We start from the raw sequence: 8,986 nt of genomic DNA on the forward strand, positions 1-8,986 counted from the left end.
TATGTGGAAATAGTCAAGTGAGCAAAAACATCAATGAAAAATTAAATATAGGAGTTATTTACAGAGGGCTGAATGAAATAATTACAGAAGAAGTAGGAACATGTGGGACTGTGTCTTTGCTTTGAACTATAACTATGTATCTTGGATATAAACATTTTTCTAAATTTTATTTTTTTCTTTACTGATTTAACTAGGTCAGAAAAATTAAGACACATTGATAAATACAACTTTTCATGAAATAATTTGCTATTCTGAAAAGTTTAGGCTTCAGCTCAATGTCTTCTGGGTAGTCTTTATGTTATATATATATATTCCAACAAAAGTCATATGTAAATAATGTATTTAGAAATCAAGTCATAATCTAGATGTACTAGTGAGGCTAGATATTTAAAATTAAAATAAATCTATTTGCATAATGAATGACACTTTTGTAGGAAAAATAATCTCCTTATTATTCATCCAGTCTATAAGATTATATTTTAATATGTTGGATTTTCTTAAGAGAGTTCTATTTATCCTTACTTACTAAGCTCAGTTCGTTGGGTGTTTTTTTTTTTTCTTTTTTCTCTATTTTTTGGCCACAGCATTTGGCGTGGGGAATCCTAGTTCCCCAATAGAAATCGAACCCATGCACTCACTGTGTAATGACAGTATGGTGTCTTAACCACTGGACCATCAGGGAAGTCCCTTCACTTAACCTTATTTAAAACCCAGACTTTTGTGTACTACTTTAATGAAGAGTTTATGTGATATGAATCTCAGTACAGAAAACAGAGATGTTGCAATCAACAAAACAATTTTTAGCTTTTTATTCTGCAACTGCCAATGCAATTTTGTCTTAGTAATAAATTTCCATTTGATCTCATTATTTCTATTCACTAGGTAAAGTTTTGTTTCTACATTCTCAGTGAAGAAGAAATCGGAAATCTTGATCCCTGGTGGATTTTATTTTCTGTTTTGTAAAGCTCTATCAATGATGTCATCAAATAATTGTTCAAACTGAAATACAGTGGAAGAGAATCCCCTGTATACAGAATAAAACACCCCATTAAAATTCAGAGTTGAAAAACAGCTATCAATTAAAATATGGTATTGATTTAAAGTAACTGCTTAAGGTTTACAATAGTGAGTGAATCTGCCTGTCCCTTTAAAAAGAAAAGCTATTGCGTTCTGGTTGCTGAGCTCTCTTGGATTTATTTTATCTTAGCAGCTGTTCCTGAAGTCACTGTTATTCAAATGAGGGCTTTCAAGCTCTTTGTTGTGTTTTTTCATAACTTATGGTATATGCTATCAAACATAAAACTCAAATTTAGAATGGGGTGGAGGTGAGGACAATTAGAAATCCAGGAGAAATAAAGTAATACTGAAAAAAATCTCTAATTTTCATTTAACAAAGACTGTTGAGTATGATCTCCTGAAGCCCCAATGATAGTAGCAAGGCAAAACCCCTGAACCTCTAAGCACCAGAAGTTTGGATGGTATATTTAGTAATAGTGTATGTGTGGGGGAAGATATCCTAAATGGCAATAATGGGACTTTCTGTGGTTAAAAAAGATGGGGAAAGAGCACATCAAACACTTTTCTTGCCACTTCAAAATAAGCAAATCATAAAGTTTACCTAACAGAGGCTATGCTTTGATCTAGAAAGAATAACTTTATACCTCATATACCTTTTGTTTCTTTTATTTTTGTTGTTGTTTTCTCAAGAGGTAGCATAAGCCTGCAAACTCTGAGCAAGGAACCTGGCTTTGCCTCATACTTGTGCTTTTCATTTAATTTACAAATCAAATGATTAGTTTTGCTAAGAGCAAAGCACATATGGAATTTTAATTTATTTAGGACTCAGTCATATGAAACTCATTTCTAGTCATGTATAATCATTTCCTAGTATGAATGTCAATGATTTATTGAGTAATTATTATTTGTCAAACAGTATTCTAAGTGCTTACATATTAATTCTTTGAATTCTCAGTATAACCGTATGAGGTAGGTATCATTATTGCCTTTATTTCTAAATTAGTAATTAAGAAAGCAGAGGTTAATTTGCTCAAGAATACCCTGCTAGGAAATTTCAGAATTAGGGTTTACAGAGCTCTTGTGTTAACCACCATGTCATACCCAGTATTTAGGACTGCCTTAACCTCTCATTCACCAATCATTTTTGTTCAAATGCCTGCTGCCTAGTGAATAGAAATCTTCAAACCAGGATAACTGTATCCGCCCATGTGTATGAAGACTCTCCAGTAGTACAGAGCATGGATAGTTTTAAGGGACTCAATTCCACATTCTTAACTTTCATTTCTTTTGTAAAAAATATTTATCTGCTGCTCCAGGTCTGTGGGATGCGGATTCTAGTTCCCTGACCAGGAACTGAAGCCGGGACCCCTGCTTGGGAGCACAAGAGTCTTAGCCACTGGACGACCAGGGAAGTCCCTCAGCTTTCATTCTTACACATTCCTAAAATTTATGTGCTGAAAATATGCTTTCAATCGCTTTTCCATACCCCCCCTTTTTTTTTTTTAACAATTTCCATTTTCCCATTTAACATAAGAAAGTCTTTCTTCTCACAAATTCCACGTCATACTGTGGTGCGTTGACTTCAGTTGCACAAAACATGGAAAATTAAAAGCCTGTGTGAGTGCTGAGAAAGGGAATGACCATGATGACTGGAGAACAACAGTGTCACCTGCTAGAGCACTAACAATAATTTAAATGGCTTTAGTTCAGATTTCAGCTGGAAGGAGGCCGAGGTGCAGTTTTCTTCAATCCTCTGCAATCCAGGTTTATCTGACACCAGCGGCCTCACCATGTCGCCTAAGTTAGACACTAAGGAGACAAAGTTATATACCTGAGGGGCACCCGTGGGGAAGTCTGTGCCACGTCTGTCCTGGCCCCCAAGCTCGGCCCCCTGGGTCTGTCTCCAAAAGAGGTTGGTGATAACATTGCAAAGGCGCTGGTGATTGGAAGGGTCTGAGGACTCCAGTGAAACCGATCGTTCAGAACAGACAGGCCCAGATTGAGGTGGTACTTTCTGTGTCTATCCTGATCATCAGAGCCTTTAAGGAGCAACCAAAAGACAGAAAGAAGCAGAAAAATAGTAAGCACAGTGGAAACATCACTTTTGATGAGGTCATCCACATTGCCCAGCAGATGTAACACCAATCTTTAGCTACAGAATACTCTGGAACTATTAAAGAGATCCTGGGGACTGCCAGGTCTGTGGGGTCTGATGTGGATGGCAGTCATCCTCATGACAGCATAGATGAATGACAGGAGTGGTGTGGTGGAATGCCCAGCTGGTTAAGAGCTGCAAAGGAACAGAATTCAATAAAGGGTTATTTGACAACCAGTAGGAAGAAAAAATACTTTAAGGAACAGATCATCACATGGTTTTTGGCATATAGTTGAAAGCAGTTCAAGGAACTGAGTAACAGGGCTACAGCAAATCCCTTCAGCTCCCATCTACTTACTTCTGTGAATAAACTGCTTCAGCAGTTATAAGAACAGTATCAAACTCATGATTAGGGTTGGGGTGAAACTCAGTATTACCCTATAATACTCATTCCCAAATCCACTGGGGAAAAAAGCCCCTTCCATTTTGCTAACAGATATGTTTTATTTTTATGCTTAAAAATAGTTACCAATTTGTGATATAGCCATGTTTGATCAGTTGTGTACTGCTAACAATTTTAGTGACAACTCCATCCAGAGACAAAACTAGGACCTTAGAGTTAACAGAAAGCAAAATTATGTAAATATATAGTTGTAAAAAATGATGCAGTCATCAATACAAATTTTTCAAGTATGAAATATGCAATAAAATAGCAGCCTGTGGGAGCAATGGAAATATGGAAATGAAAACATGAGTTCAAGAAGAAGGAACAATGTAAATTTTCTGGCTGTTTAAGAATAGCTAGGTCACATATATTTTAAATGAATAATGTTGGGTAAAAAAAGTACTATGAGATTTAGACTCTTTGGGGTAACTTTAAAAGAGTGAGCTAACAGCTTTGTTTTAAAATATCATGAATTGCATGCAATATGCTGGAAATGATGTTCTGCAAATGTACATTGAAAAATTACAGGTGGCAACATAAAAATACAGGAAAGATGCAAATTTTTAAAAATTCTTTCAGGGAGGTATGTGAACAGAAAGTTTGAAGCCCACTAATCTTGAAGCCGCAAAAGATCTCCCCCTGGGTACTTAAAATTTGGTCCAAGTAATCATTAACAGTACCATTTTACATATTAAAAACATGGTTGCTGTGTAAAATAAAATACCTTTAGTCACTGCTCTTCGCCCTGGATTTTCAGCAAATGCTAGCAAATGAGAACTGAATATACCACTTTAAATTGTCACGGGTATTTTTCCTGTGCTAGTCTAGCATCTCTAAAGAGGGCTACTGTGTGTAACTATGTCCACCATACTGCGTATGTTTTAGGAAAACAATAAAACAAAACATAGCTTTTAAGATAAATGTGCCAGAAGATTTTCCTGTCATTTGTCTACCAATATAAGCCTAGTCTATGAACTCCTTAGGCTAAATATTTTCCAAACCCAAATTTAGGACCCATGATCTGATATGTGAAAGTGTCCTTTAAACGGGCAGCTTACTGGAAATCAGATTTCCTGAAAATCCAGGGACTCAGATCAAAATAAGTAGGTATGATCCACAGCACATCTACTATTTCAAAGTGAAAGTCTTATAACTTTTTCTAGTACCAAACTTGGATTCTAGAAAGCATGGATTCTTATTTTATTCTGCTACTGATCCTCAATAAATCTTCTCTGGGCTTCATTTTCTTCATGTGTAAAAGAAGTGGGATTGCTTACTTATTTTTTGTTCCTTTTCTGTGCAGAAGATTTTTTTCCTTCAATTCATTCAACAAGCTTTTACTGAGCACCTGCCATGTACTAGATTCAAAGGTGAATGAGATAAAGTAAGTCCCTTCCCTCAAGGTGCTTCCAGGCTATGAGGACAATGAGACTGTTAATTTGTTTACAGATCATTACAACACAGACTGATAAATGCTGTAACAGAGGAGTGTGGAAAGGCATAGATAGCAATGGCTCAGAGGAGGGAAGTGTCAAGTTAATGAAGACTTCATGCAGAACCAAACTCTGAAATGTGTCATTTGGTTCATCTCATGCTTTAAATTTTTTAAAATTTTCATTCCTTTTAGTTATTTTTCTTCTTTTAATTTATTTTTAATTGGAGGATAATTACAAAGTTGTGTTGGTTTCTGCCATACAACTAGAATTACCCAGAAGTATACATATGTCCCCTCTCCCTTGAGCCTCCCTCCCACCCCCTCATAAATTTCCTTTACTTTTGAAGATGTAACAATACATCCATATAATATAAAATTCAAAATGTATAAAAAGGCATGCTATGAAAAGTTTCCCTGTATCTTCCCTTCACCAGCCTAGTTTCTCTCCTCCAACACAATCAGGACTGCCAATTTCTTGTATATTCTTCCAAAGATTTTAATCATGTCTTAAAAGAATGAGTGTAAGATAATCAAGTAAAAAAAGACGGAGGGAGCATTGCGACAAAGGGAACAAGCAGAGCTTGTGGGGGAGTTGGGCCTTTGGGGCTGCAGGGCAGTGCTTTGAGGGCTCTTTGCATGTTAAGTTCGGATCTGATCATGAAGCATTAGGACAGCCACCCATGCTGAGCAGAGATGGTGCCTGATTAAAATAATGATTTAGAAAGAGCACTCTGGCAGAAACGGGGAGAACAGATTGGAGAGAGGTGAGATGAATGAGGGAGACCAGTTAGGAGGCAATTGTAATAATCCAAGGAAGTACTGATGAGAAACTAAGGCAGGACAGAATCAGTCAGCATTGGAAAGGGGGCCAACATGGAGTTATTAAGGAAGAAGGATGAACAGCATTACTGGATCAATTGGATTCTGATGGATTTAATTCCTGTCTGTTTTCACCTAAGAATTGCCTGAGTCAAGTTCTAAGAATAATTAGACATAATTATACACACACGGAGAAGGCACTGGCGACCCACTCCTGTACTCTTGCCTGGAAAACCCCATGGGCAGAGGAGCCTGGTAGGCTGCAGTCCATGAAGTCACGAATAGTTGGACACGACTAGAGACTTCACTTTCACTTTTCAGTTTCATGCATTGGAGAAGGAAATGGCAACCCAATCCAGTGTTCTTGCCTGGAGAATCCCAGGGATGGGGGAGCCTGGTGGGCTGCCATCTATGGGGTTGCACAGAGTTGGACACGACTGACGTGACTTAGCAGCAGCAGCATACACACACACACCCCCCACTGAAGCAGTCACCAGGGTGCTCCATATTGTCTTAGATGTTAATCTCAGTGAGGTGGAGATGTCCAAGCTTCCCAGGTCAAATTTCATTCTTATCCCTGGGCTTTCCTGGTGGCTCACTGGTAAAGAATTCGCTTACCAATGCAGGTAGCCAGGAGTTTGATCCTTGGTCATGGGAAGACCCCACGTGCTACGAGGCAACTAAGCCCATGTGCCAAAACTATTGAGCCTGTACTCTAGAGCCTGAGAACTGCAACTACTGAGCCCATGTGCCATAGAGCCTGTGCTCTGCAACAAGAAAAGCCACTGCAATGAGAAGACCGAGCACTGCAATTAGAGAGTAGCCCCTGCTCACCTCAACTAGAGAAAAAACGAAAAATCTTTGCAGCAACAAAGACCCAACACAGGCAAAAATTAAATAAATAATGAATTTATTTAAAAAAAAAAATTCTTATACTACTCTGTCATCAGAAAAATCCTCTGTAAACACACTCTCCTCTGAACAGCCCCTTCACTTTCTATTAATAATTCTGAGGGAAACCTGGTGTTCCCTGAGGATACTGTGTTCCCTGCAGCCCTCATGAGTGGTGGCCAGTTTTCTTTGACCTCATGCACCACTGGGTGAGAAGGTGATCCAGGTGTTCCAAGTCATTGTCTCTTTCTTGCCCTCCCCCAACAGCGTCACTGGAGCTCATGCTCTGAAGCTCGCCTCCAGACCTCTAGCTGTGGTCTCCTCCTGTCCTCCTGGTCTTTCCCACACGTTCTTCAGAGATTTCAGCACCAGGATTACTGTCTGTCTCTCCCATTCTGTCATTATTCTTGGTGATTTCAATATCCACACGGCTGGTACATCCAATCTCATGGACTCTATTCCTCAACCTCTTTACCTCCAGTGATCTTTTCTTCTGCCACTCCACTCCACCCAACAACCCCCACAGTTATCCTTGTCATTTTTAATAACTGCCTCCTCTCAATTATCTCAGTGTCGAGCGTTTTACTTCTACATCCAGCTCATGCCCTCAGCTCAAAAAATTCTTCCACTCTACCAGGCGCTTTGTTCATCTGACCCTATTGCCTTTTTGCTGTTTATTTCCATCCCTCAGGTCCTCATTCTCTCCTTACCTAGCTTAAATTTCATGGTCCTGCATTATAATTACTCCTTTAAATCCGCTGTTAACCTCTTTCAACCTTTTATTGCTTCCATTATATCATCCTTAAAAAAATCCCGACTCTAGGAATAGTCCTGTCTCTACCTTCTCTGTTTCTGCTCTTAAGAATCTAAATATACCTCAAGAAAAAAATTGATTATGCTGACATCAGACCTTAAGTTGACTCTTACTGCTGATTGTCGATTCTTTTGTATTTTCCTAGTCTATTTATTTGACTCTCCCAGGGCTATTTCTTTCACGAAACTTCATCACCTTCCCCCTATTTCATTGACCATTACTCTCAGACAAATATAAGCAGCAACAGGAACTGTCACCATCCAACGCCCCTCCTTGCATCTGTTCCCATATGCCATCTTTTCCTTCTATTGCAGTGAGTGCGCTGTCCAGTCTCTGCCTACCATCCCCTTCACTGGTGCACTGGATTCCAGTCCCCGCTACTCCCATGGTTACCTCACTGTCTTCCTATACGTTCAATTTTTTTTTCTCTCTGTTGAATCATTCTCATTAATGAACAAACAACACTTTTAAAAACATTACCCCCTTGACTTCATATTTCTTCCAACTACCACCTCATTCTTTTGCTTCCCTTTACAGAAAAAATTCCTAAAAATAATTGTCTGTGCCCAGCATCTCCACATCTTTACCTCCCTCTTGAATCAGCCTTTAATCGGGCTTACATTCAGTCATGGGTGCAGGTAGCTCCTGAGTTACTTATTATGGCTTTTCACCAAAGAGAGATGAGAGTTGGATGTATTCCAGAAAATTCTGAGAAGAGACTTTGTTTCAGCTTGGTTGATGTGCCTACTCCTTGAACCAATCACTGTGTTACGAGAAATGTGGTCACATAGCTTAGTCTAGATCATAGACTAACATCTTCTGCCAGAGGCAGAGTTACCATGATTGGCAGTTCCAGTGGAACCACACGGAGTAAATGAGGAGCAGTTAAGGAGTGGTGCTCTTACCAAAGAGAAAGGGACGCAGGATAAACGTAAAAAACAGATACCCTAATAAAGTTCCAAAGGTGGAATAGGAACCTGGAACTGGGTGGCAGACAAATCCTAGAAGGATGACTGCAGTATAATTTAGATCACAGTTTATTCCATAACAAAGCAGAGTGGGTGAAATAAATTTCAATAAATTTCATGCCTTATCTGATTATTTGAGCTTCCCTGCTGGCTCAGTGGCAAAGAATCTGCCTGCCAGTGCAGGAGATGAGGGTTTCATCCCCAAATAGGGAACATCCCCTGGAGTAGGAAATGGCAACCCATTCCAGGATTCTTGTCTGGAAAATCCCATGGACAGAGGAGCTGGTGGGTTACAGTCCGTAGGGTCACAAAAGAGTCCAACACAAGTTAAAGATTAAACAACAATCCAACCATCTATAAAATATAAATAATAAAAATAATTTAAAAAGTACTTTTCTAAAATAATATTAGGCAAAGTCTCTATAAAGCAAAACTTAGAAAAAGAATCTAGCTGTTGTTGCAAACTGGCAACACATCCAAATCAGAGCAAGACAATAATTTC

At 38.8% G+C, this 8,986-nt stretch overlaps 1 pseudogene; it reads left to right on the plus strand.

Moving 5' to 3' along the window:
• The first annotated feature begins 2,669 nt into the window (after window positions 1–2,669).
• Window positions 2,670–3,297, plus strand: LOC147375695 (large ribosomal subunit protein uL11 pseudogene; annotated as a pseudogene).
• The last annotated feature ends 5,689 nt before the right edge of the window (window positions 3,298–8,986 follow it).

This window comes from Bos grunniens, chromosome 3 (genome assembly GCF_055505025.1).
Source record: "Bos grunniens cultivar Pamir isolate PY7600 chromosome 3, Bosgru_T2T1.0, whole genome shotgun sequence".
Classification (NCBI taxonomy): Eukaryota; Metazoa; Chordata; class Mammalia; order Artiodactyla; family Bovidae; genus Bos; species Bos grunniens.